Source organism: Chrysemys picta, chromosome 3 (genome assembly GCF_011386835.1).
Source record: "Chrysemys picta bellii isolate R12L10 chromosome 3, ASM1138683v2, whole genome shotgun sequence".
Taxonomy (NCBI): Eukaryota; Metazoa; Chordata; order Testudines; family Emydidae; genus Chrysemys; species Chrysemys picta.
In genome coordinates, this window is record NC_088793.1 from 46,277,787 (window position 1) to 46,304,390 (window position 26,604).

The 26,604-nt window shown below is 41.7% G+C and overlaps 1 long non-coding RNA gene across 1 annotated transcript in view; it reads right to left on the reverse strand.

The window, feature by feature from the left end:
- Positions 1–910: 910 nt before the first annotated feature.
- The window catches only part of LOC135982216 (uncharacterized), a 170,192-nt gene continuing 144,498 nt past the window's right edge, over positions 911–26,604 (reverse strand). Inside the window, exons 5-6 of the long non-coding RNA XR_010599460.1 lie at positions 5,018–5,128; positions 911–1,321 (exon numbers count right to left, since the gene is read on the reverse strand). This is a non-coding gene — a long non-coding RNA (uncharacterized LOC135982216). The remainder of the gene's footprint in view (positions 1,322–5,017; positions 5,129–26,604) is intronic.

A 26,604-nucleotide genomic window follows, 5' to 3' on the forward strand; every position in this document is an offset into this window, starting at 1 on the left:
ACTAGGCTAGTCTGAGGCCTTGTTCTTAGGCTAAGGCCTTTGGCTAAGCAGCTGGGAAGCGTATGGTCACAGCCTCACATTCCAAACCAGTCACACTGAAGTAAGGTGGTATTGGGCTGTTAGGAAGACCATCCTGTCATCATAATGCCCATCACCACCAGATAAAGAGACAGATCTTAAGAGATAGCATCCTGTCTGGCAAGAAATCACTTATCAATGGTTGTGGTTGTGAAACCCTCATTTCTGTATTGTTTTATCTTTATGGCCCCCACTTTTTTATTGTTACTCTATCTGGTTCCCTAATTATTTCTGTCTGCTGTATAATTAATTTTGCTAGGTGTAAGTTAATTAGGGTAGTGGAATATAATTGGTTAGAGAATTATATTACAATATGTTAGGATTGGTTAGTTAAATTTCAGTAAAATGATTGGTTAAGGTATAACTGAGAATATTACTATATAAATGGGGTCAAACAGGAAGTGGAAGGGAAATTGGAATCATGTTTGTTAAGGGGGGGCAGATGGGAACGGGAATAGGGAATGGGGAACAGGGACACAGGCAAGGCTCTGCGGCATCAGAGCTAGGAAGGGGGACACGGGGTAAACGCTCTGCGGCAAGGGTTGCCAAACTTGGTTTGTGGCTTGTTCAGGGTAAGCCCCTGGCGGGCCGCGAGATGCTTTGTTTACTTGAGCATCTGTAGGTATGGCTGCTCGCAGCTCCCAGTGGCCGTGGTTCACTGTTCCCAGCCAATGGGAGCTGCAGGAAGCGGCGCGGGCTGGGCCACCACTTCCCACAGTTTCCATTGCCCGGGAACAGCGAACCGTGGCCACTGGGAGCTGCGAGCGCCATACCCGCGGACACTCAGGTAAACAAAGCATTTTGCAGCCCACCAGGGGCTTACCCTGAACAAGCCACAAACCAAGTTTGGGAACCCAAAATGCTCAGTGGCATCAGAGCTGGAAACGGAACACTGGGGAACAGACTCTATGGTATAGAGATAAAGCTGACTGGTGTGAAGGGCTTCGGAATATACTTGCTTGGAAACTAACCCCAATAAACATCGCATTTTCTGCGCTTCAGACTTCAGGTCTTTTGCTGCTTGCTGTCTGCGTGACAAGAAACAGAGAAGTGGGAGGGTGAAGGGAAAGCCCTCTAACATGTATAACTTTACCTTGGTTCTTGCGTGAACCTCCTTCTTTTCAAATATTTGCCAGTCTCAAAAAAGCTCCACTTGCCTCCCCAATTCTTGCTTCTAACTCCTTATGGAGCTGGTGATCAGCACTGATTGTGCTCCCAAGATGTACAATTGCCAGAGGCAGGGCTGGAAGGATGAGAATAAAAGATATCAGCACACAATTGCATAGACTAGTGATTTTCATCCTGTGGTCTGCGGACTTCTGGGGGCTCGCAGACTGTGTCTAAGGGATCCACGAAAGGTTGTAGTTACTATAGAACAGTAGCTTTCAACCCATGGTCTGCAGGCCTGTGGGGTTCCGCAGATTATGTCTAAGTTTTTCAAAGGGGTCCGTATCTCCATTCAAAGCTTTTTTAGGGATCCACAAATGAAAAAAGGTGGAAAACCACTGGCATAGAATAATTATAGGCCTGAACAAGGGCTTTTGAAGTCAGTGAAACAGTTCCTATTAATTTCAATGGGTATGAGACGAGGCCTTGCATATATATATATATATATATATATATATATATATATATATATATATATATATAAATGCCCTCTTTTATGTATAAAAGAGGGCATTTAAGCACAAGTCAGAAATGGGCAATTTGAGAAAGTTCAGCAAAATACAACATTATATAGTGACTGGCATCTGATGTGGGACATGCAGAAATAACTGGCCCAGACTGTACTGGTGGGAGAGCAAAGGTGTTCCCTTGGCCTTTGCAGGTCCCACACAGTTGCAGTCCCTGTGATTGGAGGACTATTCCCTCCCTATTCCTTTGGGGAGAGGATTGGGAAAAACTTGTGGGCTATGGCCAGGCCCTCCTCCCATACTGGCCTGTGGAACAGGATGGCCTAGTGATGGGAGGGAGAAGCTGCACTCCCCAATAGCAACTAGGGCAGGTCCGTGCCTAAGCAGCATGAATGAGCACTCTGAAATCATGTTCTGTTTTTGGTGCCAAAGTCCACAAGAGAAAGATAGAGAATCTAATAACAAAGGGAATGATGTTGAATTGAAAGCTCCTGTGATTATTTTTAATAGAATAGGTAGCTAATACATACAGTGCTTTCTAGAGGAAAATATATACATGGTTTTAAAAAAAGCTTCAAAGCAGTTTTATAACTGCTGTCCTTCTTTCCATTCACTGAATGGATCTGTTTTCTCTCTCACTGAGAGCTGACATTTTAATGATGCTTTCCAGCAGGGGTCCAGTTTGATGATGCAAAGGAGTGAAAGAATTGGATTTACCATTAGGAAGCATTAGGAAGCAGAAAGTTTGAACATTTTCATACAATAAATTCTGTAATTTTAAAACATTGTTTGTTAATTGAATAGTTTAATTTTTTTTTTAATTACAGAACTTACCTTCCAACAATAAAACTTTCTGACTCATTCTTTCAACATCTAAGCCAGTCCTTTCCAGCCTACTTTCATTAATGTCTCACTTTCTTTTTTAAAGGGACAAAGTCATCTTCATCTTCTGTTACCTACAATATCTCTTTAACTTGCAGGGATTAAATACTATGCCTGATAATGTCATCCACATTGTCTCCCTCTACTGGCCACTATACTGAGTGCATCTCTGCAGAGCCTCCTATCATACAGTGTTATGCACTGCAAAGAGACAGCTCATTGCAACAGCCTGTGTGACTTTCAGGAGTTGCTTTTCCCTGAAGGCCAAAGATCCAGGATACGATGACTTCCCCCATACGCTGTGGAGCAGGGGAGCAAGAACTAGGAGATTATGCAGCCATGCACTTGGGGTGTCACTGACCCAATGTATGAGATTTTGAATACTTCCCTTGGATCAGCAGCATGGAATTAAGCAGAAGATGTGAGTCACTCAGGAGCTGTATTGTGGGACCCTTCTTCCATTTTACAATGGTCCCTTAGGGCAAATGGAAATTAACGTAATCTTCTGTTTACGTTTGTAATCGATCTTGTCTCTGTAGCTTTTCATGCTATAAAAATATTTTAAGCAGCAGATATCAGTTGCTTTAGTGTTGCTTGTATGCATTCGATGTGAGCCTGCTTCCACTCTGACACTGGAAACTGCCAGTGTATATTTACTGCTTGGAGCCTCCCTTTTGGGAAAAGGAATATGTGCATATAAAACTGCCTAATGTAGCTAATTTCTTTCCTGGAACTATGCTAAACATTATGGATAGATTATATTATGTGCACATCTATATACCTCTTCTTTGTTTTGTGACATTACAAAGCAACGCTAAATGTATGATTTATATATTTTGCAATATACCTTACTATAAAGTCAGTAGCACCAAAGGATATATTTCAACATTTTGCTGGATTATTATTTCATTTTACTTTAAAATCTGATTTAAAAAAATAGGACAGATCTCCCCCATCCTCTGAGAGAGAAAACCCATGGGAGGGAATGAGATGAGGAGGAAAAGAAAAATCTGCAAGATTCCTCTGAGATTCTTCCAAATTCTTTCCTCTGTGTTTCAACAATCCCTCCATGCTCCAATGAAAAAGCAGGTGGTTTGGTCCCCCATGCATCATGGGTCCCAAAGATTTGCCAGAGGCACAGACCTACCTATCCAGGGGCCCTGTTCCACTCACTTTCTGTGGCTCTCTTTCAGCTCCCTGTCAGCACAGCTCTGCTTCTGCTTCTGCATGGATTGCCCTGTGCCTTCGAGATCTACAAGTTTGACTTGCCAGACCCTCTGCTCCTTCCAAATGGGTGGAAGTGGACTATTGTAAGAGAGGTAATGAACTCCAGCAATAGTTTTAAGCTTTCTGTTTTATAGTTGCCTGTTTGATGCAGTATGTATGTGTCTAGACATCCTTGCAAATTTGGTGAGTGGGAAAATTTCATACAATACCCTCCCTCTCCCCACATTCTATTATTTAAGGTCTATTGCCAGTCACATGTTGTGGTCTGATGACTTGTCTTAATTTTCAATAATATCTTGTTTTAACATTGCCTTGTTTGGATCTATAAATGCAGATTCCATTAAATGTTCAGTCTCTTTAAGATTAAGAGCAAGAGTTGTTTTGTATTCACAAGCCTGATTGATGAATTTAGAAACATCTGCTACATTCTGTATCCAAATTCTAAACCTGGTCCCAATGGCCAGGGAGCTTCAGGACATGTTTTCTTTCTGCAAAGATGAGAGTTGCTTTGCTGTAACTTCTTAAGATAAAAATGACTGCCCTGACGTTTCTTATCCACCTATGAATTTTAATACTATACAAAAAAGAAATATTAATCACTAAGCAATAAAAACAAGGTAGTAGTCATGGCAATACTGAGATATAAGAGTGTTTTATTGTAATATTCATCACATGCGTGACTGTAATATGGAATGATGAAATAGTCTCCCAATGGGAATGATAGAAACTCCTTTATTTGAATTATTTAAACCCAGACTGGTCAAAACACTAGAAAATGAAGAACAATCGTGCATTAACCAGGAGATGAACTACATGACCTAATAAATTGTCGCATCTCTAATTTCTATGAATATGTGTGATATAATGCATTTGTAACAGAGTCCTTATAGTAACATTATTAGTAGATCCTGGAGGCTCCAAGTGAGCTTGAGGCCCCTTTGTACCACAATGCAAACTCTTTGGGGCAGGAACAGTCTTTTTGCTGTGTGTTTGTACAGCACCTAGCACAATGAGGTGCTGATCAATGACCGGGGCCGCTACGTACTGTGATTATACAAATAAATAATAATAATAAATAATAACAGATATTGTATGTACACACAATAAGAGACAGTCCCTGCCCCCGGAAGCTTGCAATCAAAATAGACCAAACAAAGGATGGGAGGGGAAACAGAGGCACAGAAAAATGAACATACTTGCCCAAGGTTCACACAGCAGGTCAGTGGCAGAACTGGGAATAGAACTTTTGTATCTTGAGCTCCGAGTCCTGGGCTCTGCATTGCGTTGCCACACAAAGAAAACAGAAGCTGTAAAATAATAAAAAATAAAATAAAATAGATCTAAATAACTCCTATTACATCTAGATAACCAAGATGCTGTTTTTTAAATAAATATTGTTATGTTTTGAGAAGCATTAGTGGGTACGATGGTTTAGCATTTTATTACATATCCTACAGTGACAGCCATTAAAACTTCAGCATTTACCAACAGTTACAACAAACTGATATCTGGCAAAAGCTGACTTTATAATGGTGACCATTGCCCATATATATAGTACCTGTAATACTGAAGAGAAAAGACCTCTTTCCATTGAAATCAAGGGTAAAATTTCCATCAACTTCAGTGAAAACAGGATTGGGCTCACAACACCAACTGATCTGCTGTTGCTTCCATTAAAGACAATGGGAAAACTCCAATTCATTATATATTCATTATGTTAACTAGTTTTATTTGTCTAAATTCAAACAGGGTTATTTTGTAGACAAGGATCATAAAATGAGTTTTAAATAGTAGCAATTAGGAATACTGTAGACTTCACATTTTGACTGGGACTGCTAAGCTTTTCTTTTTTATTTTCAAATTAGCCTCATGATTGGCATGACCTTCAATTAACCAGAGCAGACATCTTACGTTCCTCACAAGTAATTTACAAAGTGAAATGGCAGTTGATCCTTTCAAAGAAAGTCCATTCCAGATTATCCAAACTCAGCTAAACTATGTGATAGTTTTGAAACGATGGTAACACACTCTGCCCTCACTTCAGGATCTCTGTTTAATCTAAGTAAGGGTACTTGGTTCCTAGCTGTGATAAAGCTTCATATAATCATTCCTTTTTAATAAGATCAAACATCTTAGAACATCCAAAAGGCTTAATGCCTTTGGGTGGATTGCATTTATCATCAAAGAATGCATAGTCTATTGAATGACATTTGGAAAATAGCTTTGTTTTCTATTTTATTCCCTCACTGGAGTCATACAAAATAGAGGGAATGGGAACATTGTAGATCCCACTGTTCCATAATAAACAAAAACAGTTTTGGTTTTGGCAGCTACGTTTATAGGAATTGTGCATCAGGGCAGAAGTCAGGCAATTCCTCCTTCCTAAAACTAAAAGTGGAAGAAGGTTTAGACAACGCTGTCCATCAAGAAGCAGAGCTCCTTGAAGTGCCCAATTATGTATGATAGAATCCATCAGACACAGGGTCAGACTTACTACAGTTTTAATTAAGTAGGTGATGGGAGAGAAAAATATTGTGGATAATGGAGAAGAGAAGCAGTAGTTGTTAAGATGAAGTGTGCATGTGTAGAGGGGGAGTTACAGAAGCAGAAAGCAAAGAGGAGAGAGACGGAAGAGGTCTTAAAATTGTCAGGTTAGAAGTAGAATGGTGTGGGTGACAATTGTGGGGGATGGCACAATAAAAATGAGGGGTGGGACTTGGAAGATTGAAAGGTACACATAAGGCAGGGGAAGGAGCAAAAGCAAAAATATGACTACGAATGTGTTGGGGGCATTGGGTGGCAGTTATATTTCAAAAGCAATGCTCTGCAAAGAAAAGTATCGGCTCTTGTACCGAACACAAACGTTGAGCCCTTGGAGTGATAAATACAACAGGGTATAGCGGAAAGAGAGATTCATTTAAGAAGAACTGTTGTCAAATAACCAGTGTTGGTGTATCTAGGTTGGTCTCAGAATATTACAGAGACAAGATGGGTGACGTAATATCTTTTACTAGACCAACTTCCATTAGTGGAAGGGACAAGCTTTTGAGCTTCACAGAGCTCTTCTTCAGGTTTGGGAAAGGAACTCAGAGTATCAAGAAAGCAGGAAGTCTGGGGAGACTAGTACTGTTTTCTGAGACCTGGCTGCAGCAGGAATAAAAGACCTGTGAGGAGCTCTGTGGGCCTGATCCAGCAAAGTACTTAACTTCAAACACGTGCAGATCCCCTGCTTCCGTGGGACTACTCATGAGCTTTATCTGAATTAGGATCAGAGTGCTCAGCACATGCAGGATCCAGTCCTCTGCCTGTTCCTTCCCTACTGAAATGCTTTTGCTGCTGGTGGTGTTCACTCGCTATATCCAGCAGTTCTTTCATTCTCTGATCTATGGGTCTGATTTTCAGCGGCCTTGTAAGTAGTCCTTTATACAGCTGTGTGAATAATGGATTTTTTGTTTGTTTGTTTGCTGGCAATTCTGAAACATTTTTAAAATGTTTGGGCTGAACCAAAAATGAAAAATTTTCAAAATGTTCAGTGAATTGAAAAGTTGAAATAAATATCATTTTGGGTTGAACAAATCTTTGTGTTTGACCCAAAATGAAATGTTTTGGGTCAATTTTGAGCATTTTAAACCATTTTTCTGCTGTTTTCTAAAATAAAATTAAGGAACATATTGGAGGGAAAGTCATTTTGTTTTTTCACCTTGAAACGTTTTGCTTTTTGAAACTGTCAATACAAATGTTTTCTTTTTTTCTGATTTCTTTTTTTTTTTTTAGGGTTTTCTTTGACTGAAACAACTTGGCCAAACCAACATGAACTCATGAAATGTTTCAGGGCTGCTGCAGCTGCATTTTGCTCTGAAAAAATGTATTGGATCTGGATGAAAAAAAAATGCCCAGGTCTAGTCATTCACACCTGGGCAAAGTGAAGGCAAAAGGCTGCTGTTCTGAACTGTGTCTCTGCGGAGCAGGAAGCAGCTCAGCCAGGTCACCTTGCCCAATGCCAAACAGTACCAGAGAGCAAGAGTTCCACAAGGCAGGCCTGGAGTGTGTGAAGGGAAGGTTCACGTTGCTGTTGCTTTAAGGTCCCGTCCAGCAAGATGCTGAGCACTGAAGGAACTCATCGCTTCACAGTATCAGTCACGAATGGAACTTTGTGCATCTCTGGCTAGGGTATACTGCTAACCACATGGTATTCATACTAGCTATGAGGGCCAACTGGAAACACATGAGAACTGGTGGACCATTCTGTAAGGCATCATTCTCAACCTTTTCGGGTTGGTGACCCCTTCTTCATGATCCCCTTAATTTACTATAAAAGTTACAACTGTATCAATGATACACATATATAATTAATCCTTGTGTGTGTTTCCAGAAGTTGACAAAGAATACTTGACCTTGAAGAGTAAGGCTTTGTGAGAGAGGGGGAGTGAGACTTTCTCTGTAATACTATTTTCAATGCCTCATGACTCTCCTGTGTGCCTTGTCTGACCCACATGACAATACCAATCCACCAGTTCAGAAACATTGCTGTAAAATATTGGAATAAGTAACAGAGCTCCCTCTAGAGGTGTTTGTAGATTATATCAATTTAAGGACATTCTTGTGTATCATTCTTCCTATTTGATGTTGATAAAAGTTAATCAAAGCCTAGTTCTGTGCATATGCCTCAAATTACAGCTTATGCCCAAGAAACCCTAAGGGTGCTACACACATACAATGCTATTGCATGCTAAGAATAGGATTTACTCTTACACTATGAAGGGAAAGAAGTGTCTCCCTTTGCATTTCCCCTGCCTCACCCCACCCCTGTGCAGTTGAATAGCTGCAGAGCAGATGTCAGGATCAAGCCTTCGTGATTATTTTCTTCAGGTTTTGTTCTATGTGGGTTCGCACACCATGGTTCTGAGCTTTAGGGCAAACCACATTCAAAATCTCAAAGCAAAAGTCATTGAAAGCCACAAATTTCACATCAGAGCCATGAACGTCACATGATTTCAATGAAAAGCATAAATCAATCCAGTTTCTGAACCTTAGAAAATGTTGCAAACTTATCAAGTTTGTAGCTAAACCAAATGAATTTGCCACAGTCCGTGGTTTCATTATGAAAATATCACACCACCCTAATATTAATACCATGCATGGAATACCTTCCCTGATCTAATTTATATTGATATATGTGATCACAGTCCATCTTAAACAGGTAAAAGTTGCTTTTCAAGTGCACTTTTTTACAAATAACTGGCTTCCAGAGTTCAAATTCTAACTTTGTCTCTCTTGTTTACCAGTGTCTGTCTCTGGAATTCTACATAGAACTCTTATGTCCAAACAATATACTGTCTGCATGTAAACATATCGTTATAATCTGTACATCCAAATTTTCCTCCTAAAAGTTTCTTAACACCTACCTCTGATGTGATGCCCTCTACAAATTCAGGCAATTACTGTTTCCGAGGTTATTGGGCAATCAGAGATAGCTGATATAATTTATAGGTTAAAAAGAGTTTTTCAAAATTTCAGAACCATCAGGTTGTGCACATAGCCTACGTAGCCTAAATTTCTTTACGCGTTTCCTATTCATTCACCCGCCCTCCCTTTGTTCCTTATACTTTCATTGCATCTTGTTTCAGTTTGGATTATAAAATCCTCAGAGAAGAGATTGGTAGCTAGATTGGCAAAGGGGGCCTACACGAAGTTTTGCAATGCCAAACTTCAGACACTCTGGCATCCTGAGGTGGTGGTTCCCTTGTCACCACTAGCAGATAGGTAGGTGAACTCAACCAGGATATGGGGGACACAGGTTCAAACCCCTACTCTGTCTGATTTAAACCCAGGTCCCCCACCAGTGGGCTAGGGGGTATTCTGGGGTACGTGTCTTTCATTGTCTCCTGTTGAGGCTGTTCTATTTTATATAAGTAGAACATAGGAACTTCATTGGAGCAGGGACTGGAATCTGGGTCTCCCATCACTAGCCTATATAGTCATTCTCTCTCTCTCTCTCTGACCCAGATCCCTTTGTGGATCTAGCCCTGTGTGTTCTGTCTTCCCATATGTTTTACAGCATCTAACAACTTACTCCAGTCCTAGCACATGAGTGCAAATAATGGCCAACATTCTGTAATGAATTACATCATGTTCAAGCCCTCTGAATCCACAATAACTAAAATTAAATTACAACTGTCTAATTAAAGGGACTGAGTACATTTTGTGACACATTACCCTTGCTTTTTATTTTTTGGGATACTTTGGGTCCAGTCCTACATTCTTCATATTGTTTTTGAGGAATATAATAGTAAGATGCCACTTTTTTCTATTTTCTGTTCCTTATATATTTCAATCAATGGGAATTTTGAGTTTGCCAGCAAATATGTCAAAATTAGTAGTGGGGCGTCTGGTCCATAGTGTAGGCTCTGCATCACTTGTTGGGTCACCAGGTAATTAAATATTTCTGGGTTGCCATGTAATTAAATATTTCTGATTTGGCAGAACTGACAAAAGACAACACATCCAATGTTACCACTTTTTTTAAAAGAAGAAGAAGAAGAAGAACTGAATTATAAATGTTCTGAATCAAATGGCCTAATCAGACTTCCTTGGATTCAGATTTTATTTAATAATAAGTAGTATCTCTTTACTTCATAGAATCTTAAACTATTTGCAGCTTCCCATAACTATGAAATACAGAATGAAAATAAGATGTGACTAATCCTGATGAGATTACATTTAATACACTAAAATGGCTGCAGACAGAGAATTCTCTCAATGCAGCTTTATATATTAAAAAAGTATTCTCTTTATCCCCGCAACCTTTAAAACTACTAACATTGAGTGGCATATATGACAGATCCAACTGAATAAACTACACAGATGAGACTTGACTGAAGGAGATCTTAAAACTGCAATGATGCATATACTGTATAAAACTGACAAGATTACAGAAGGCATAGCCCCTATTTAGATTTATTTAATGATAAAAATATATTCCTTTTTAATGTGTACATCTTGTAAAAACTTCAGGAGAGGAAAAAGAAAAGATATGGGTGATCTGACTGAATATACTTTTGAGAATAATGAATCTTGACTGAAAGCCATTGTAACAGAGCAGGGCTACATGCTACATAACCAGAAGACAGGGCTTCCGTGAATAAAACTGATAAAATGCCTTGAATCGGATGCCAAACCTACACCACCTAATGACAGATCAACTTGCGTTTCCCAAACCTGAAAGAAAAGGGTTTTTTTTTCCAACTGCTCAGAACCAATTCTAGCAATAAAACACAGAATTTAGAGAGTAACTCTTCCATCACAGTGACAAGCACATCATATTTCTGAACATGGAATTTGGATAGTAAGCATGGCTTGTGAATGTGAATTAAAGATCATTCCAAAGGACCAAAAGGCAGGCAAAAAAAACTGTCTTGAGATTACAAAAGAGACCAAAAGAGAGCTGAAGGCAAAGGTAGCTAAGCCTTAATGAAGACAAGTAAGTAAAACTGTCTAATTAGTTTCAGAGTAGCAGCCGTGTTAGTCTGTATCCGCAAAAAGAAGAACAAGAGTACTTGTGGCACCTTAGAGACTAACAAATTTATTAGAGCATAAGCTTTCGTGGACTACAGCCCACTTCTTCGGATGCATATAGAATGGAACATATATTGAGCTCCTCAATATATGTTCCATTCTATATGCATCCGAAGAAGTGGGCTGTAGTCCACGAAAGCTTATGCTCTAATAAATTTGTTAGTCTCTAAGGTGCCACAAGTACTCCTGTTCTTCTTTTTGTCTAATTAGTGTACCTAACTTTCTGCCTTATGCGTTGTTCTTGAAGGAGGAAATCATGATAACATATCACTGCTATCATGAGCCTGAATTTAGGATGACATTTTTTGTTTATTTGCAACCTTCATGCTGATGCATGATCTTTTTATATTTTTAGTTCTGAAAAAATTCATCTCATGACCACTGGTTTCCAAAGTGTCAGAGAAATGAGAGGGAGTCTATCATAAAACCAAATCCTTTAAAAAAAAAAAACCACTTCTCTACACTTACAGCTTTCCCTACTGCTAATCAGGGGGGATGGGAGAAAAGATACCCTTTTGAAAAAAGCTTTTATAAGATTCTCTGGGTCAAATAGCAATCTTCTGTAAACAAGCCCCATCTCACCACCAGTGTTGGGGTTGCACTGAGGTAAATCAGAAAGGAAATTTCTTTTTAAAATTCCCCCAGATAGCATTACCACGAGCAGAGAAAACCAAATATTTCTTTTGTGAGAACTCCAGTTCTAGACAGGCATGGGTGAACCTATAGAACCGAACTTAGGGTCCACAGAATTAGTTTAGGTTTGCACAATTTTTTCACTGTAATTAAAGTTCAGTTTTAATTCAATGGTGATCCATTTTTTAAAAATAACAAAAAACATTTTCTCTAACCACAAGGAATACTGTTATATAATTGAGACAGAGGCCCCTTCCCCCAAAGTAGTTTTTCCACAAGTGGGTGCCCTCTATATTTAGTATTTATTTTATCATTAGAATGCTCTGTTACCTTTCTGATCCTTTGCCTCCCCATAGTCTCTATGTAATTGTTTTTTCACTCTGCTCCATTTTCACCCTCTTTGAATTGAATTATTTACTTTCTACCTCCTGTCTGTTCCTCCTTATACAGCCTCTCTTAGCCACGATGGAAACCCAGTAACCTTAGTCTTAGAGTCAAACTTTTTCAACCATGAAATCTGAGTGACTTCAAAATCAAGCAAAATTATGTTTGCTCATCCCTGGTTCCAGCATGAGGGATTTAATCCTCTCTATTAGTTCTTTCATTAATACCAAGAGAAAATACATGAGACTTCTTTCCAGTTTCAAATCAGCCCTCCTCCAAAAATTGATATAGCCTACCTTTCACTCTATAAGTATAAATATACATAGGAGCATTGCCAGCAGATCGAGGGACGTGATCATTCCCCAATATTCGGTATTGGTGAGGCCTCATCTGGAATACTGTGTCCAGTTTTGGGCCCCACACTACAAGAAGGATGTGGAAAAATTGGAAAGAGTCCAGCAGAGGGCAACAAAAATGATTAGGAGGCTGGAGCACATGACTTTTGAGGAAAAGCTGAGGGAACTGGGATTATTTAGTCTGTGGAAAAGAAGAATGAGGGGGGATTTGACAGCTGCTTTCAAAGAGGTTCCAAAGAGGATGGACCTAAACTGTTCTCAGTGGTACCAGATGACAGAACAAGGAGCAATGGTCTCAAGTTGCAGTGGGGAAGGTTTAGGTTGGATATTAGGAAACACTATTTCACTAGGAGGGTGGTGAAGCACTGGAATGGGTTACCTAGGGAGGTGGTGGAATCTCCTTCCTTAGTGGTTTTTAAGGTCAGGTTTGACAAAGCCCTGGCTGGGATGATTTAGTTGGGGATTGGTCCTGCTTTGAGCAGGGGGTTGGACTAGATGACCGCCTGAGGTCCCTTCTAACCCTGATATTATATGATTCTATCTGCACAGACTACAAATAATCTAGGGGACACTGTAAAAGACTTAGTCCTACCTAGATAAAAGGATAGCACTGTATGTACATCTAAAGTATAGAGTTTAGCTCCCTCTTTTGTTTCTGGCTTGGTATATCTAATAATAGAATGACCACTGAGCCTACCCTATTTCTCAGCAGTTTGTGCTGAACCTGGCATCCTCAGCTGTGACCCACTGAAGCCTGGTGCCACATGGTTACTTCAGATGTAGCCAGTCTAGGGGCTAACTTATGCCATTCAGGCACTGGCCCATGTCTGAGAAACGCAGAGCCATGCCTCATGGAAGCTCAGGCATTGGCACAGGAAGTAGGAGTGCAGAGGGTGCTGTGTCACCCCCAGGTTTTGTGCCCAGCATCCCGGCCGCTGGCCCCGAACCCTGCTGCCCAGGGTCCCGGCCACCGGCCCCACTGCTTCCTGGGGGCTCTGCTGCCTGCCCCAGGGTCCTGCCTGGCTGCTGGTCCCACCCCCGCCCCTATCTGTGGCTCAAGCCTCCACCGCCTTACCCAGTCTGTATCCCCCACCCCCCCAAAGCCATGGCCCTGCTCCCGGCCCCAGCTCTAGGGGAAATGAGGAGTGCGGACAGGGCTAAGAGGGATCCAGCTCAGCACCCCCACTCCAAAAAGACTGTTCCAGCACCACTGAGCTCAGGAACGGATTGTGCATACAAGTGCCCAGGAGAACTGCACATCCTTTAGGATTTACCTTGCCTCCTTTCTGCGGCCTTGGGGTGATGTGTATCTCTGCCAGTGCACATAGTGAGAAATCTTTCTTCAGCTCATCTGCGGGAGAAAATGAAGCCTTCTTGTGCAGAACCAACATGAGATGCCCTGAACAGAATGCAGCTTTCTGCTAACGGAGGGATTCAACAGAGGAGAAGGAGTTGAAAGGAAAAAACAGAATAGAAATTAAAAATGGAGAATCAGAAAACAAGAGAAAAAGAATAATACATGTGTGTACGCACTCACCCACAAAGATGAAAGGAGACAGAGTGATAAAATGAGCAACAGAAAGGATACAAAATGCGACTGTTCAAGAACATGACACAGAGTGGGCACAGAGGACACAACAGTCCAACCAAAGAAGGCTAAAACTAGAGCTGGTCAAGATTTTTGGACCAAGAATTTCTCACCAAAAAGTGGGGTTTTGTCAGGAAATTTCATAATGATATTAAGTATTATCATCTCATTTCTTGTAACTGAAAATTTCATTTCTCCTGTTTATCCCTTTTTGCTACCGAGTGCAATAAAAGTGAATAGTGCCTCAGATTTTCATACACTTTCCTTTCTTGTCCTTTTATACTTTTCAGAACACTAGAACAAAGCCCTAGACACTAGACAGAATTAAAAAAATGTGACAAGTTGTTCCATTTTATACCCTGTGAAACAGAAATGTTTTTTTTAAATTTCAAATAGTTTGCAAAAATGTTTTTCCAGTTTTCAAACTGCTCTAGTTGAGAATCACTGTGCTAAGATGGAAAAGTTATTTTCAAACTCGCAGGAGAAGGTGTTTGCCTGTTTAATTACAATGTGCATTCTTTTCTCCTATGCCAGTGTCCCTAATCTAGCTAGGAATAGAGAGTGATGCTCACAGGACTCCTCACTACATTTACAGATGATTCTCTCCTCCTTTTTCTTCCACCAACTTTGCATGGGAATTATGGACATGTGTGGCAACTGTCAGCTCCCATAAGACCAGTGAGTTTGAATAGCCCAGTAAATGATCATATGGCTTCAGCTCTGACCATGTCCCCTAGGCAGAGCAAACAGACTGTGAAAGTTGTGAGTTGAGGATCACTGCACTAGCATGGTTCCCTTCTGCCATATGGGCTTGAATTGTGTAGGTGACGGAGAAGGGGAGGTTGTGGAATAGGTGACTCACCATAACCCCACATCTTCCTAGTGTCACATAAGGAAAGAAAGACTGGACCTGTCACTTTTGATTATAAATACAAGCACCAACAGAAATAAAATAGTATTTATTACCCACAGAGAAAATGACAGCAAAGTAAATAAGTAGTATGCCCAGGTTTTTAAAAGCAAGAGATGTTGGAAGTAGCGATTAGCGTTAAATTATACACCTGTCGCCTCTGAGGTCAAGGGAGATTTAGACTGGCTTCTGGGCATCCATCTAAAATTTAATAAACTGCAACAGTAATGTAATGTCTAGACAGTGATAATGAAAGCAGACTCAGTGAGGGAAAAGAGTAATGATTTTTTTATTGTAGGCTTTGTAAAAGTATTTGAGTCCCAAATGCATAGCATCCATAGGGACCTAAAGAGTTGAATGCCTGGATGTTGATTCCTCCCCCTCGAGCAGCTTATGAGTGACATAGCTGCCTGCTCTGTGACTCTAAAGGTAAAGCAACACTCCCTCCCAAGCCATCAACAACCACTAAAGATATTCCTTAACTATGTGCATGTTAAAACCTAGCAGCCCTTTAGAGGAGATTTGCATTTTTGATTGTTGAATAGTTATGCTCCAGGCAGCACCAGCTGTTGGGGAGCTCCGTCTGGTCTGTTCGCTGTCATTTGGGTGTAGGTGCATATTTTTACTTTAGTAATTTAAAATCATGGTGCACAATGTACAGTATTTCTTTAATCTCAGATGACATTTAGAACTAGAACTGCAACAATCTGTTCACCACAAATCAAAGGAAGTGGGGACAGAAACAGAGCCATGAGTCACAAGACATAGTCATATTAGCTTCCTCTGACCAATAACCATGTTCTTACTGTGGTATTGTGCCATCTTTTGGTCCTGTATGCATTTAACTGGATGTAGGCTAGACAGATATCGGAAGAGACAAATATACGGCATAGAATCATAAAAACATCGGGCTGGAAGGGACTGCGAGAGGACATCTAGTCCAGCACCCTGCGCTAAGGCAGGACCAAGTATACTTAGACAATCTCTGACAGGTGTTGTCCTAACCTATTCTTAAAAGCCTCCAATGATAGGGATTCCAGACCTCCCATGGAATCCTAGTCCAGTGCTTAACTATCCTTATAGTTAGATATTTGGGAAAACATTCCAATCTAACTCTCCCTTTCTGCAGATGAAGCAGATTACTTTTTGTCCTGCCTTCAGTGGAGATGGAGAAAAATTGATCCTTCCACTTTATAACAGCCACTAACATATTTGAAGACTATTATCAGCCGCCCCCCCCCATCTTCTTTTCTCAAGACTAAACATGCCCAGTTTTTTTTAACCTTTCCTCACCTTTTCTAAACCTTCTATCATTTATGTTGCTCTCCTCTGGACTCTCTCCATTTAGTCCACATCTTTCTTTAAGTGTGGTACCCAGAACTGGACACAATACTGCAGCTGGGGCCTATCAGTACCAAGTAGAACAGGGCAATTACCTCCTGAGTTTAACATATGACACCGCAGAATGATATCCTTGTTCACAACTGCAGTATTTTTGTCTCACATTCAATTTGTGTGATCCACTATAACACTGAGATAATTTTCAGCAGTACTATTGCCTACCTCTGTATAAGAAATTGAATCTGATCTCATCCATTAAGTTATTGATATAACAAATAGAATTTTCAAGGCCACTTAAGTTAGGTTTTCCACAGAACCCACAGTGGCTGTTAGGTTACAGTCCAAAAGAGATTATTGATTTGGGGAAGGACCCATTAGTAACACTATTACCACTAGCAGCCTAACATATGATAACTCGCTTTTGGGAAAGCACAGATCACCCAATACGCATGGCATGCAGAAATAAAGCAAGGGAAATCCATTAAGTAGAAAAATGACAGACAGACCTATATAATGATCAAGCAGATTTTATCATGTCTGGGGACCATTTTTGGAATTGAACAAAAATACAGATAATAAAAACCAGACACAAATGGGTCTTTTAAAGGTAACAAATACAGGCTATAAATAAGATTTGTTAATATTTTATTTAAATATCAGGTAGATTAATAATTATAAAACAACGTTTTTTTTTAAAGTTGAATAAAAGCCTTTTGCTCACTGCTTTTATCTGTGGTTAGTTTACCTCTCCACTCTTAGCACTCATACATACAGGCACTGCATTATATATCAGATCGTGAAATGTTCAAAGTTCTTTAGATGAAAGGTTCTATATAAATATTAGTCATTATTACAGTTATTGTTATTTAGACTTATTCAAAAGCTGAAAGAGGGTGCCACCCATTTGTCTTAGATGCCTTGATATAACTTCAGAATACAGCAAAACCAAAATCCAGGCCTAACTAAAGTCCAGGAATACAATTCAATTTCATCCCTAGAAGCAAACCAAGCAACCAAAAAGTTAAAATCACCCCTCCCACAGATCACCACCCTTACATTTACCATCCTCCCCCAAACACCATTTTCAAATGCTGGGGGGAAATATTATATTTACAGCATGCCTTCAAGATCATCAGAATTGGGCTATTATGGACTGCATGGCAGAACAAATTCCAAAGCCATGGGACCCTTAGAGAGAATGCCCTGACGGTGGCTCCTCCTCTTATATATCAGTATTCGGCTCAAGTGGTATGGTACAGGGAGAGAGATAATCTCTCAGGTAGTTGTTGTTTATTATGCTGTTTTTCTAGAATCATTTCTGAAAGATATGAAACTGAACAATTCTAGAGCAGGCCACGCATCTTTAAAAAAGAACAAAAAACTACATTCCTCCTCATCGTTTAACATTTTCTTTAGTTATCTAGCTTCATACATAATGGTCATTTATATTAGCTGGCAGTGATAGAAGTAGGGATTAGCCTTAATCTATTCTAATTAATATGGTGAGATTCTATAGGTCACATTTGCATTGTGGAGAATCTGGAGAGAAGAGGGTGGAAGAGCAAAATGATCTGTATAAATTAATTTGTGATAATTAACTTGTTGAAATAAAAATGATACGGATTAATAAATGCAAAGTCCAGTGTGCCATGTTTTCTGCTATTTTTTGTGTGTGTGATCTTCTGCCTGGAAATAGAAATTGGTAAAACACGCACACACTCACTCCCCTCCCTCCATCTCTATTGGTCCAACCATTATTCCAACCAAGCACAGACCATAGTTTCCTACCCAGACCTCCCAGCTGGTCAGCCGGTTAGACTGATTTGCCCATGAAGACCCTTTAATCTGTTTCCAGTGTATTCTATAAGGGAAAGCTGCCAAACTCCCATTGATCTGGATGAGTGCTATAACCAACTAGTGGCCACAAGTATCAACATAAAATACATGGGAAACACAGGTAATTTGGGGACTAAAATAAGTGATGCTTCTTGAAATGAGGGACATTTGAGCAGGTTTAGTGAAGAGCATAATCTGATATTATTACAACTATTTGGATTACAGTAGTGCCTGAGTCCCAGTTGAGATCAGGGTCCTATCGTGCTAGACACTGTACAAAGATGTAGTATGAGATAGCTCTTTGGGACAGGTCGAGTGACTTGGCCAGAGTCACACGAGTGGTCAGTGGTAGGGCCAAAAGAAGACTGCATGACTCTTCAGCCCTAGTGAAGTGCTCTATCTGGTGGACCACTTTGCTTCTCATAACATTACCTACAGATAATTCTGTATATTAAGGATCGGATCCACAGAAAATCACAGGAACAACACTGGAATCCACAAAATCTGAGTTAGGCTCCTAGGTTCCCTATACAATGCATGGGGCAAGGTAGGTGCCTTAGAATGGGATCTACAAAAGCAAGTAATGATGTGCTAAACTAGCCAATAGGAGATGCCAACGAGAGGGATGTGTCCTAAGTCCCGCCCCTCTCATGGAGATAGATGCCTAAGTCCAGGCTGCAGTGAGGCACCTCTCTCAGCTTGCTATCTATGAACCAGGGGGAAGATAGGTGTTTTTCAGACTAACTCGCATGTGGGGGGTGATATGGAAGGGGGAACTACAGCCAATGGGAGCTGCGGGGGCAGTAGTTGCAGGCAGGAGCAGTGTGCGGAGCCACGTTCCCCGCCCCTCCCCCCCACGGGACTGCTGGGGTGTGCTGGCCACTTCCGGAAGTGGCATGGGTCTGGGGAGGACAGGGAGTCTGCGTCAATCCTGCTGCGCCGCTGCCCGGGAGCCACCCGAGGTAAGTGCTGCCCAACAGGAGCCCGCACCTCTCCTGCATGCACCCCAACCCCCAGCCTTGAGCCAGCACCCCATACCCCCTCATGCACCCCACCACTCTGCCCCGGCTTGGAGCACCATCCTGCCCCCTCCCCCGCAATCCAACCCCCTGCCCCAGCCCATTGAAAGTGAGTGAGTGTGGGGGAGAGCGAGCAATGGAGGGAGGGGGATTGAGTGAGTGGGGCGGGGCCTTGGGGAAGGGGCAGGGTAGATCCTGGGTTGCACTTAAATTCAAAAAGTGATCTTGTGCATAAAAAGGTTGGAGACTACTGGCCTAGATCTACTCAATATAGGAGGAGGCTGACCTGCCTTATAACCTCTATCCCAGTGGTTAGGGCACTCACCTGAGGGAGACCACCAGTTCAAGTCCCCCCTCTGTCTGAGGAAGAGAGAAGATCTGAGCAGAGCTCTACCACCTCTCAGGTGAGCATCTACCCGCTGGACTCTCTCACTCTCTGCCACAATTAATATTTAATTTAAATGAAACAACTTCAATAGGCAGAGGGGTAGCCGTGTTAGTCTGAATCTGTAAAAAGCAAAAGAGGGTCCTGTGGCACCTTTAAGACTAACAGAAGTATTGGAGCATAAGCTTTCGTGGGTGAATGCCAACTTCATCAGACGTGGCATTCACCCACGAAAGCTTATGCTCCAATACTTCTGTTAGTCTTAAAGGTGCCACAGGACCCTCTGTAACTTCAAGAGGAGAGATTGAGGGAGACCCACATCAGTATATCCCATAGTCCAGTGATTAGGGCACTCACATGAGAGGTGGCAGATCCCTATTCAAATCCTTTATCTTCAGGGATAGGGTGAGACTTGAACCAGGATCTCCCACATCCCAAGAGAATACCCCCAACAACTAAGGCTAAAGGTTATGAAGGAGATTGTGCTCCTCCTTCTCCGTTATGTGTAAATCTAGGTGGCCTCTAAGCAGGCCTACAAGATGAGACCCCACACGCGAATTAGACAGAGGAGCATCTACTTTCCTCCACTCAGACTGGAGATAGGTGTCTGGGAGCTTACAGTGGGGCAACAGCATGAGTGCTCAGATGCAAAAAGTTTGGTGCCTTGGGAACTTTTACTGCAAGAACTTATGCACTGAGTGAGTTTAGGTTCCTACAGGGTTAGATGGCAGCCAAGCAGGAGATTTGTGGCGGACAGTGGAGCCTAAAAGCAGGATTTAGGCACCTGCTTATTTTTGTGGATCATGCCTAAGTGTCTAGTATTACAGTGATGGACTCCTTACAATCCTGTAGATTCCTTATTTTTGTATTCAGTTTTGTGTGCCTGCAGCCATACACATTATGTGCAGTGCATACCACCGGTGGAGTGAGGCTGCACAAGCTCCTGGGCAGTTAGCCCTGGTGCAGGAGCCTGCCCCATAGCAGCAGAGAGGAGCAGCAGTGCTGGCCACCCCCCTGCCCACTCAGATTTGGCCCACAACCCCTCCATTATGATAAAGGGTCTGCAGGGGCCAAGCCTAATTAGCCTTGTGAGCCCCATGTTCCAGATCTCAAAGTCACTCACTCAATTTTGGCCTTGCCACCCTCTACCCCATCATAATGGAGGGGCCGGGGAACAATCCTGAGTGGTCAGTGGGGAACAGTGCTACTCCTCCTCACCACTGCTGTGGGGCTGGCTCATGCACCAGGGCTTTGCCACCCAGCCCCCTCTGCTCTGCTTGCAGGACTCACTCAGAGACAGCCTCAAGACCTGCTACAAGTATGAGAGAACAAGTGAGAGTGATTCAGTTGTGCATACCATTTGAAAAATGTCTAGGGGCACCCTTGCTGCTGATGATACATATTTACATACATAGAATCATAGAAGATTAGGGTTGGATTAGGGTGGTCATCTAGTCCAACCCCCTGCTCAAAGCAGGACCAACCCCAACTAAATAATCCCAGCCAGGGCTTTGTCAAGTGGGCTTTGCCATAATCACTATCTCAATAAAGGGTATTTAAATGAAGGCATCAGATTAATCTTTATGTTATTTGCTGATGCCAGACACATGTATTAGAACCCTGCTTTAACATTTTCCCCTCCAATGGTATACTTGAACCATAAATGCAGAACACCGGACACTCACTGGTTATTCACTTAGTGTAGCAAAGTTAATGCTGCAAGTTTTTATCAAGCAGATAATAAAACTAAGCAGGACATGAACATTAAGAAAATTCTATCGTCAGCTGGGAAATTAGGATAATTTCTCCTGTAGTTTCAGGAAAAACTAAAACGATACCTGTTTCTATCACACTTTCAATTCTGCCATTCAAAGATTTTCTAGTTAAAAGTAAAAAGAAAAAGTAAAAACTCCGTTTTGAGTTTGAACATTTTTGTTTAAGAGGTTCCATGTACTGCTGCTTTAAAATTAACTCTCACCTTGGGGCAAATGGGAACCAATGAAGCAATCAGGCTCCAGTAATGACAATGGAAAATGTTTCACAGATTTTCTATTAGGAATGGAAAAACAGTAATTAAAGTGCTAAAAATGTATGTATGGAAACTGCAGAAAACACAGGGGTCTGTGATTACCATAAGAAAAATTGGAGTCTTAATTCTGCCTTTCTCTGGCTTTTGCCTATAATAAAGTGATTCACTATAGAAGTTAAATAGATTGATTTGGGGTAGGATTTTCAAAAGCACCTAATTGATTTTAGAAAATGAGTCCCACTGAAGGTCGATGGGACTTGTGCCCCTAAGTCACTTAAGTACTTCTGAAAACCTCATCCTTTGAAAAAAAACATCACTGGTTAAACTTATTGCATTATTCAGTATAAATTCAAATGTAGAGAGATGTATTTTCATTTTTAATCCAGGGCCCATTCCTACAATCCATGCTCACATGAGTAGTTTCATTTCATTTGGTAGAACTACCCTAATGAATAAGTACTGCTCACGGAGAATGTGGTTGAAATTGTGTTTCAACCTTATCAGTTGCTACCAGCATTAGTTAGAACACGATAGCATATATTAATGTAATACAAATCACAACTAGTTTGTTAATATATTCTGTAAAATGACACACAGCAAGTTCTACTGCAAACTGATAGTCATGCTCAAGAAAATACATTCAGATAGATACCTATCCTCAAAACATTGATTGTATTTATAATTTTTTTCCATTGGAACAATGTTCCTTAAATCTTGTGGCTAGACTTTAAAGATTATGGGGTGCCTGGAGTAGGGAATCTAACCGCGTGCAAATTTTTGTGCTGTCATAGGGACTGAGTAGAGGACCTGGTCACTGTGTCCTGGACCAGGAATCATCATTATGAAAGCCAGGTAAATGGTCTGAGGGGAGAACATAGCTGTCAGGTTAGATGTAGCTCTTTGAGTGACATTTTTTTTTTATTGATGTGGGTGAGTGAAGGGAGTGAGATTTTTCTGACTTAAGCTGTCTCTCTGCCTAATTTTTCATCAACGTTTTTGTCCTCCTTTTTCTCCCGCCTGTTCTTTCTGCTACCTTCCTCTCATTCTCCACCCTGCAATTCCTCATATTTTTGGTTACCTCCTCCTTTGTGGTCTTGTCTTTTATCATCACATGCCTCCCTTTTAATTCTTCCTTTCTTCTCTCTTTCTCAGGCCTGGTCTACTCTACACAATTAGATCGATGTAAGGCATCTTACGCTGACCTAATTATGTCAGTGTACCTACTATGGCCTGGTCCCACTGATGTAAGTGCCCTACTACAATGACATAATAACTCCACCTTCACAAGAGGCGTAGGGCTTATGTTGGTCTAGTTAGGGAGATACACTGTCTGTGCAAACAGTGCATTCCTTATATCGGCTGCACAGAGCCATGAAATTGACAAGAAAGCCAGGGAGCTAGACCCCGGCTTCCCCCAACTCCCTGTTCCTAGCTAGACTGCTGCCCAGAGGGTCCCTGCTCAGGGAGGCAAGAAGCCCTGGGTGGCTGCACCCCCACTCCCAGCTGCCTCCTTCAGTTGGTGGAAGTGCTCCTGGTGAGGACATACCGCCGACAGAAGGAGAGTAGTGTGAACATTACTGCAGTGGCTGTAATTCCACCTAACATAGGTTGACTTAGAACTGTAGTGCAGACATACCCTCAGTGAGTCCATCTCTTCTCCTGTCTCCTTTTCCCACATACACTTACATTTGTTTAGCTCAATTTCAGTCTCCCATCCCTGCCCCCAAAGGCATGTTTGTCTCATCACTGTTGTGCACAGAGGACTGTTCATTAGGTTGTCCAAGGTAACAAAAGTGCAACTCAGCCTGTTCCATAATATTGTTCACAAAAATTGAAGACAAATAAACAATTCTGTTTGAACCAGTCTAAGTTGAAAGACCTGTGACAAGGGGTCTTCAAGGCTCCTGATAAAGTTGTGGGTTGATAGGACAATAAGATGAAAGATTCTAGAAATGGGAGGAAATGTTTACAGCTGAAATCACCAGAATGTGTTTTGATCGGTTAAAATTAATGGGAAGGGACTGCCATCCCTTCTTGGACATTGTTTGAGTGTCACTGACTAGGAGCAAAGTGGATAAATGGACTGGAAGGAGCTGCCACCATATCCTGGGACCTTGGGATCCACCATAACTCCATTTGGCCTACATCATCTTGATCCTGAAAGGCATCCTGACCAGACTAGACCAGTGAGAGGGAACTGATGACATTGCCATCCCCACCAGCTTTGGCTAAATCTTCAACACCTAGCAAGTGAGTTTGAGTTCCTGCTGTCACCCTTCCCTCATGTGTCAGTTTCTTTTTCCATCTTATTTCTCCTCTTTCCTTTCTCTCTTTTCACTTTCTGTTTTGATAATAGTCTAGCTTAGCCAAATAAGACTACATCTTTGGCTACACTGCTGTGGGCCCATGGGAGACAGCTAAAAAGCAATGCCTTACACAGTCCAATGTTGGTACAAGTTGGCCAGGTCTTAGAATGGATAAGACCATGTGCTGGGGTTATGTTTCTCCAACAGTGAGGTTGCAAGCAAGAGTCAGTCCCAGAAACAGAAGCTGTATTTTCTATCTTTGCTATTCTTTTCTCGCCCCCTTTGTGCATCTGTCTTTTTTTCTCTCAAAAAAACCATGTTCAGACTTCAGCAATAACAACAACAATAACTGCAGCTCGACTAACTTCTCTTTACCTCAAAAGGGACAGTTAATACTGTTTCCTCTTGATTCAAGCATTGAGCCAATATTTGGGGCCTTCCTGGGTATTTCTATTAGGAGAAGTTGGTTATACAAGTCAGGTATATTCTGTTGTATAATCCAGTTTATTAACAAAGTGAACACAAAGTCCTGTGTGAGAATGCAGTAGGAACAAACAGCAGCTGGCAGTTTCTTGCTCACAATCTCTCAGCCTGTCCATGCAGCCAGTACCCTGCCCAAAATAATCTCTTAGGCTCTCTCTTAGGGCCACACTCTCACACTGCTTCTCTCACTGTCTGCTCACTTTCTGAATTCTTAGGGTACGTCTATACCCAGCCGCTAGTTCGGCGGCTGGCAATCGAACTTCTGGGTTCGACTTATCGCGTCTTGTCTGGACGCGATAAGTCGAACCCGGAAGTGCTCGCCGTCGACTGCGGTACTCCAGCTCGGCGAGAGGAGTACCGCGGAGTCGACGGGGGAGCCTGCCTGCCGCGTGTGGACCGAGGTAAGTTCGAACTAAGGTACTTCGAACTTCAGCTACGTTATTCACGTAGCTGAAGTTGCGTACCTTAGTTCGATTTGGGGGTTTAGTGTAGACCAAGCCTTACACACACAAAGTCATTGCTTCATCCCCCGTGTTTGCAATCAGTCTCTAGGGAAACCCCTCGGGACACATGGCTCAGCTTTTTACTCAGGCCTTTCCATGCTAATCTGTACTTTGGTGGTGGCATCTATTGCATCGCCTATCAACACTGAGGTTTGTGATTGCCCACAGATTAAAGGGTACGTCTACACTTCAAGCTGGGGGTATGATTCCTAGCTAGAGGAGACATACTTGCATTTGTTTTGATTGAGCTAGCATGCTAAAAATAGAGTGTACCCACCGCCATGCCATGCAAGGGGCTAGCCTCCCCAAGTCCATATCTGTCCGAGGTGTTAGGTACATACATAGGCCATCTCGCTCTTCCTACTATTTGCATTGAAAAATTCACACCCCTGAGTGACGCAGTTAACCCAACCTAAATCTCTGTACAGACAGGGCTAAATTGACAGAAGAATTCTTCCATCAACCTAGCTATCGCCTCTCAGTAGCTACTGCAGCATTTCAAGTGTACACAAGCCCTGAGTTTGATGCAAATGAAAAGAATGTGAAACCACATGAGGAAAACTTCCAAAAAAAACCCCCCAAAGCTGCAGGATGGGGTAATGCTTACAAGTAAAATCAATGGATTTGGGTGGTATAGCTGGGGGTATTGAGGAACATGCTTGATCATTCACCAAAGAGACAGTGTGTTCTGTCTTATGAAAGGAGGGTCACAGACAACCTGGCTGGAAAACACTGCAAAGACTTTGGGTGAACTCAGCTTCATTGGACAAGATCGTATCTTGTTAATTAAGTCCTGGCTCTAGAAGGCTGTGACTTTTGAAGGTCACCCAGACCAGTAAGGGGTTCTGTCACCATCTGCCTTGTAACATTGGAAGTTTTGATGCTATGCTGCTGTGGCTCAAAGCCCTGACACCAGTAGCCAGCCTTCAAGCACAAAAGTCTCACTCTGGCTTCCACCGCTCTTCCAACACCCTAATCCCTTGCAAGGTGACCCCAACAGCCCTTCCAGTCCTGAGTCTCTCCAAATCCATCTACCCCGAGTTCTTAACTACCAGAACCTTGGACTTTTCCCCTCTGGTTTGTCACTCCCCAAAGGTGTGAAAACAGTCCCCAATTAACAGTTCACTTTGGCACACACTCCACACAGTTTGCACACTAGAGACCTACTTTGAGTAACAGTAAAAAAAGAGTTTATTTAATAGAAAAATCACAGATTCAAAGATGAAATAGTAAGGAAAAGCAAACACATACAAGTCACACAGAAAACAAACAAAGATGCAACTTTGGGCTTTACTCTTCTATATTAGATTATTTATATTAGAAAAAGGGTATGTGAGGGAGATTCCCAAACCTTAGCCATTCTTTTTAGGTGACAAATCTGAGGAACTGTCCCAGATTGAGGTGTCATTAGAGGAGGTTTTAGAACAAATTGATA